We start from the raw sequence: 7,517 nt of genomic DNA on the forward strand, positions 1-7,517 counted from the left end.
TTTCCCTCCTGCACTCCGGCCCCTGGGCTCTCACTGCAGAGTTCTCCTGGGGGCGACAGCCCTGCGCTTTCCCTCTCAGACCACTTACTCTTGCTAAATCACCCCCAGGCCTCAGCCTGCCCCTGCCCCCGGCTGTCATCCCCGTTACCCACCAGGGTCCTTGGCCTCCTTAATCGATAGAAATTGATCAGAGGCCAGAAAAGAAATTCAGGCAAGGCTTTATTGGGGCCCCTGCTGCAGCACGAGGGAGCCAGAACAAGTAACAGATTCCCTTGCTGGCTCACTCAAGTGGGGCGGAGCTGGTTCCTTGCACGGGGTGAGCGGAGGGGTGTGTCCAGGGGTCGGGCTGGAGGGCTGCCTTAGGTGGTCTGCCCACCCCTTTGGCGGTGCTGAGTGCAGGGGGCATGCGCAGTGCCCTGCTTTTGCTCCCAGCTCTTCAGAAGCGGCAGTTGGGTTTTTCTGGTCTTTTTGTATCTTGTTGTCCGTAATTTGCCCCAGCTGCACATGCACGCCGTTATTTTTAGTCCCTTATAGTTTCTTTGTATTTTGTTGCTGGAGGAGAAGTTTGTCCAGGTGCAGGCCCTGCAGCAAAGGGTCCCAGGGCCCAGGTCCCAGCCTGGCTAACCCCTGCAGGACTGGGTTCACCTCCTGGGTTCCCACGAGATTCTCCCCATCACCCTGTAAAGCCCCAGCCTTGACCTTCCTCCATGCTTACTCTGGCCATTGCCAACTTCGGGGGACCCCACTCAAACATTCACTCCCACGACATGTATGGATTGAGCCCCAAGTACAGTCTGAGCACAACTCACTGCCCTGTCTTGGGGGCTTCCATCTGCCCTTTCTCTAGTTCACCCTCAGCTCAAGTCCCAGAGCCATGTAGCCTGCAGGGGAGGGCGTCCTGGACCCTGATGCTTCCAACTGCCCTGAGTCTCTGTCCATCCTCACAGGTGGGCTCTACCGTCTGACCGTCTAACTGACACCAGTCCTCCCCGATTTTCTCCAGGTTTCTGGAATCTCCAGTCCTGGGCAAAGGAGGCAGAGTTCTCGGACTGCTGGTTCAGGGAAGTGATTAAAACCTGGCTCAAAATTCCTTCTCTTATTTACCCCTCTCTCCACCAGTTATCCTCCAGAGATGTCGTTTTTAATTTCATCCCAGGGCCTCCCTCCTCTTCCTGCTACAGAGTGAGCACCGTCTCCAAGCCTTAAACAAACAAAGAAGGACCTTCCCTTTCCCTTCACCACCAACATCTTGAAGGGAACAGTTTCCAAGCTGCTTTGGCTCTGTTGACTTAGACCCCTAGAATCTGGCTTCTAACTGAATCCTTCCGTCCTTGTACAAAATTGCGGTCTCAGGGAATTCCCTGGCGGTCCAGTGGTTAGGACTCGGTGCTTGCACTGCTGAGGGTTCAATCCCTGGTCAGGGAACTAAGATCTCACAAGCCACGCGGCACAGCCAAAAAAAAGAAAAAAAAAAAATTGCTGTCTCAAAGATCAGAGTGACCGAATAGCCAATGTTTAGTCTTAATTTGGGTTTAGTGTTCAATGGGCAAGTCACTGTATCCATCCTTAAGTACCCCTGTCACCTCCAGGACACTCATTTGAAAGCAGCCTCCTTGTGGAAGGGGTGGTGTGTCCTGGAAATACCAAGGGCCTCCAAGGGGACAGGACCAGAAGTGGGGTTTAAATCCAGGTATAAAACCAGAAGTGTAGGGCTTCCCTGGTGGCGCAGTGCTTGAGAGTCCGCCTGCCGTTGCAGGAGACGCGGGTTCGTGCCCTGTTTCGGGAGGATCCCACATGCCGCGGAGCGGCTGGGCCCGTGAGCCGTGGCCGCTGAGCCTGCGCATCCGGAGCCTGTGCTCCGCAGGTGGGAGAGGCCACAACAGTGAGAGGCCCGCATAACGCAAGGAAAAAAAAAAAAAAAAAAAACCAGAAGTGTAGACTCTGGGACACCAAACCTCACAATCCCAGGTACATTAGTTAGCTATTGCTGCATAACAAAATATCCCCAAACTTAGAGGCTTCAAACGATGAAAAACATCTATTGTATCACACAGCTTCTATGGGTCAGGAATTCAGGACTGGCTGAGATGGTGTTCTGGCTCGGAGCTGCTGCAGAGATTGCATCAAGGTGTTGGTTGGGGCCATGGTCATCTGAAGGCCACGTCTAGGACCGTCGACTCACATGGAGCAAGCTGGTCCCCCGTGGTGTGAAGTCGGCACGGGGCTGTTCGTTCATCCCCACAAATGGCAGCTGTCTCCCTCCAGAATTAGTGATCACAGAGGTCAAGGCAGAAGCTGCAGTGTCTTCAAATACCACACCAGGCACATCACAGGACGTCATTTCTGCATTGTGCTCTCAGTTACACAGCGTGGGCGGGATTACCAAGGGCGTGGATACCTAGGGGCAAGGTAGGTCAAGGACCATTTGGGGGCCCCAGCAGGTGAAATGAGCCTCTGGAAGGCGGAGGGAACATGGCTTTATAGGACTACCTAATTCATAGTTTTCAAACCTTTCTTTATCTCTCTCTCTCTCTCTCTTTTTTTTTTTTTTTTTGCGGTACGCGGGCCTCTCACTGCTGCGGCCTCTCCCGTTGCGGAGCACAGGCTCCGGACGCGCAGGCTCAGCGGCCGTGGCTCACGGGCCCAGCCGCTCCGCGGCACGTGGGATCTTCCCGGACCGGGGCACGAACCCGCGTCCCCTGCATCGGCAGGCGGACTCTCAACCACTGCGCCACCAGGGAAGCCCTCTTTATCTCTTTTTTTAAAGCTGAATGCTTTTATCGAAATCCCTTATATCAGAATCACAGTTTATACACAAATAAAAATAGAGCCTCCCTAGCTCAAGCTACACAAACTGCTGGTTTCCCTCCCCAGCTGTCCCTTCTCTTCTCCCCTGCACTCCCTTCCCCACCACCATCAAGTGGTCCTTGAAGCTTCTCCAAAGGACAAAGATTTCGACCCAGAGAGTGTGAGGAAATGGGTCCTGCCTGCACCGCTGGGGCCACTGGATGTTAGGAACAGTTTTTGGAAAGCAATTTGGTGACAGCTATTAAAATTTAAGTACACATGTCCTTTGTCTGTCAGTTTTACTTCTAGGAATCCATCCCACACATAAACTTTCATAGGTGCACCGAGATGTAGGTACAAGGCAAAATTTTAGAAGCACTTAAATGCCTGTTTATAGAGGACTGCTTACATAAATGATAGTACATCAGGCTATTACGTGCCTATTAAAAAATTAGGGGGCTTCCCTGGTGGCACAGTGGTTGAGATTCCGCCTGCCGATGCAGGGGACACGGGTTCATGCCCCGGTCCAGGAAGATCCCACATGCCGCAGAGCGGATGGGCCCGTGAGCCATGGCCGCTGAGCCTGCGCGTCCGGAGCCTGTGCTCCGCAACGGGAGAGGCCACAACAGTGAGAGGCCCGCGTACCGAAAAAAAAAAAAAAATTAGGGATTTTTACATGTATTAATGTGGAGACGTCTATTGTTACGTTAGAAAAGCAAAGCTGCAGAATACTACTTACAGTTTGATCCTCTACCTGTGCACATATAGACTTCAGGGTCAGAAAGAATTTCTGGAAGGTGGTAATGTGGTTTCCCTTTGGGAAGTGAGAACAAGGAATATGTAGGTCAGTGAAGGGATCAAGAGATTTCTTTTTCCGCCTCATCGTGTGGCATGAGGGATCTTAGCTCCCTGACGCAGGGATCGAACCTGGGCCCCCTGCAGTGGAAGCGCGGTCCTAATCGCTGTACTGCCAGGGGGTTCCAAGAGATTTCAATTTTAACTTTACACCATTGAATATTTTTTAAATTGCTTCCGACCACCTTATGATGATTCACTTTCTTCTGGTGAAATCCAGTTCATATACCATAAAATTCACCATTTTGAAGTGTACAGTTCAGCAGTTTTTAGTTCACTCGTAAAGGTGTACAGCTATCACCACTACGAATTCCAGAATAAGATGGACTAAGTTTACAATAAACATTGTTAAAGTAGAATGGGAATATCTTCGATTATTATCTCCTGGTGTCCATGCTTGCTTTGGTGGGCAGGTCACTTAGAAGGACTGCCCGTGGAGGGGCAGTGGCCATCACATCCCCACTGGGACCTCTCCCCACACTTCAGACTTTTGAAACTCCTTCTCGAGGCCGTCCCACCACCTCATCACACACTTCCATCCACAGGTGCTCACATTGTGTATTTTGTTTGCCGCGCACCTCACCGATTCTGGATTTCTCTCCACCAACTGCCGTCGTGCCGTTCATTACCAAGGGTCACAGCCAGTGATTTTAACCGACCCCACCACTGATCATCCTTATGTATGTTCCTGGACATTGCCGATCCTCCTAGGGACTGCGCCACGGGTTTTCTAAACCCTGAGTGCAGGGAAGCAGGAAACAGTGCATAGATCCACACCAGGATGAGGAATGATTCACCAACACGGCCTGGAGCCTACGCTTTCTCCATCACTGCTGCGACAGCGAGGAAGGATGTGTTTCAGTCCTCAGTCCCCTCAGATCTTCGTGGCTGTGTCACCTTCCTTCACAAGTTCGGTCCTGAAACCGTTAGTGACAGTCCAGTCTTTGGGAGCGCGGGCTATCAGAAGGCCAGGTTATCCTTGGTCAGATCCTGGCCTTTTCCGTCTTGACTGAGTCCACCTTTGGTGTCTGGGTTCTCCCTGGTGACAGCCGCAAACCCCCCATGCCCAAACTTTCCATATCGGGGCTCAATCCCTCCCACCAGCCAATATCTTGGGTTTCCCTGAGGGCCTAGTGCATTCACGTCTGTGGGTCCCTTTCCCGGGCCCAGCTCGGACACAAGCCCTGGACCAAGGCTCTGGACCTGTGGCTAAAGGCATTTTCCCCTCATTACCCTTTCACATCGTACATCGAGCCCCTAGTTTGGGAACCCTTGGAGCATTAAGCCCCTCCCTGGAATCACCAGATAGATCCCAATCTTGTTTCCACATTCCTACACCAAGTGTATAAAGGTGCTTGGATTCGTAATCCTGGTGCGTGCAGAGGCTGGCCTGACGTGTCACTAAACAAACCCAGAGAGACAGCGACCACCGCCTAGTGGTATCTGACGCACAGAGAGACTGTGTGCCATTTATAAACGCCACGCAGCGTGTAATGAAATTGCAGAACCTATGAGGCTCAAGACACTGAAATGGTAAATGGGTTCTGACTCATCTTGGGGCCTGTTTGCAGAATCTTAGCAGAAAATGTACTTGAGGAAACAGAGAAAAAGGAACTCGGAACAAAACAAAATGTCAGTGAAACAAAATGTTTTTGCTGGTTCATCTTCCAGCCAGGAAGACCCCAGCGGGACTAACTGATTTCTTGTACGTTTCTGAGGGCATTTGCATAAATTCAAGGGTAGAGCTCACTTTAGACAGAAGAGAAACCAGAATATGTAACTACTAATGTTTCAGTGCCATCAAATTAAGTTCAGATTGTTTTGGTTAGCTCACTTCCTTATCTTCACAAAGGGAAATCAAGGGGAAACTTTCAAGGGAAAATTTGGGCCCCTAGACCTCATCATAGTGGGTTGCTGGTTTTCTAGACTCTCCTTTTTGAGATTGCTTTTGCCCATCACTGCAAATTGAGATGATACCTTTTCTTTTAACCTGAAATTGTGCAGGCTGTCTCTGCTCCTACACAGAAGAATGTGAGCTGCCTCAGCAACGCTGAATTGTTTGTTATATCTTTTTCTAAATTAAAAACAAAGAAATAGAGTTCAGGTGACTGTAGGAATGGAAGCCCTCAAAATTGCTTTTGTGGGGACTCCCCTTGGTGGTCCAGCGGTTAAGACTCTGCACTCCCAATGCAGGGAGCCCAGGTTCGACCCCAGGTCAGGCAACTAGATCCTGCATACCGCAACTGAAAGATCCCGCGTGCCTCGACAAATATCCCGCATGCCGCAACTAAGACCCAGCTCAGCCAAATAAATAAATCAATAAATATTTTTTAAAATAATAAAATAAAAGTTCCAAAGACCTTAAAGGTATTGCTTTTGCATCCGTTGGGAAGAGGCATTGGATCCCCCAGCGGGCTCTGTAGACAGAAACAGGCACGTGCCGGTCAGTTGTGGTTTTCTTTGGGGAGCGGTGCAGACTCAACTTTGCAAAACAGAGACTCCTCACATCTGACTCGGGAAGGAGAGCTCTCCAGAGATGCACACGCACCCGGTCATAATCCCTGCTTCTGTGCTCCTGAACTCCCTCCCTTTTATTTACAGGGAATGATATCTTTTAAAAGCCTGTGGGTGAAACTCACGCTCAGCATTGAACCTGCAATGCGGTCCAGCACTGTGACCCGAGGCAGAATCCCGAACTCCTCGCTCGTGGTCCCTCCTCTTCCCGCTTCCCTGCTTCGTCCCCGTCTGCATCCTCCGCGCTTCTTTCCTGTCCTGGGTCTCCCCACCGCCTCCTGTTCTGGAACTCACGTCACCATCCACAGCAGCTCCTGCTTCCACAGGCCTCATGACAGCCCTCCTGGGATGGGGCAGGGCAGCACGTCGTCTTCACCAAGAACTGCCCAGCGCCCCCCATGGCCAGGCACGTGTGTCCTCTTTCACAAACGGGAAACCGAGGCTTGGCAAGGTACTTGCCCCAATCTCAGCTCAACAGAGGCCAAGTCAAGACTTGAAATCAAATCTGTCTTCCGATTCCGTGCCCCCCACCTTTGCCCTATCACCTCCGGTTGGCTGTGCATTTTCTGGAATAACTGCAGCTACAACGTAGTGAGCAGACACTCGGTACCAGGCACGGCCTTTCGGGGGACACCGTGTTCGCCTTCCCCTCTCCTTTACAGACAAGAAGGAGGGCTCAGATGGATGTGCTTGCCTGTGATGGCCCCGCTGTGAGAGGGAAGCTGGGCTCGTCCTGGATGTCCGGGCACCAGGCTCCAGGCTCTGGACTCCGCTCTGCCTCTCTTTGCCATGAGAGAAATCTCATCACGTGAAGACCTGGGTACCAGGCCATATTGGAAAGACCGAGCATGCAGCCAGGGCTCCGTCACTACCTGCCCTCCTTGAGTCTTGGTTTGTTGGGCAGCAGAAGAGGAGGGTCTCACCTGCCTTGCACAGTCATCGCCCGGTTGCCCCCAGCAGCCTTCTGGGCACTTAGAAGGCGCTCGTGAGCGTAGGGCTTTTCATCGCCTTCTCTGACAACCACCCTGCTCACGGATGCTAATCCTTCGGTCCCTACTGCAGTCACTTTTTCCAGAAGGACTTGAAATGTTTCGCAAGCTCCTGAGCGGGGAGCTAGCAGCGTCGAGGGAGAGCATTGGTTGTAGCAACATAGAGAAGGCCCCTCCCTGGTGCCTTGGCGGCTAAATGCCACCGTCAAGTTCCCTTTCTGCACCATGTGGTCCCCCCAGCCTGCGCCCACCCTGGCTGCCCGTCCTTCTGCATCCCCACTGCAATGACCCTGGGCTCGTAGGAGGCCCTCCTGGGATCGGGTGACGGGCGCATCACAGGCATCGGTGTTAATATTGGGGGGGGGGGGCGGG

This window comes from Lipotes vexillifer, unplaced genomic scaffold (assembly GCF_000442215.2).
Source record: "Lipotes vexillifer unplaced genomic scaffold, Lipotes_vexillifer_v1.1 scaffold196, whole genome shotgun sequence".
Taxonomy (NCBI): Eukaryota; Metazoa; Chordata; class Mammalia; order Artiodactyla; family Lipotidae; genus Lipotes; species Lipotes vexillifer.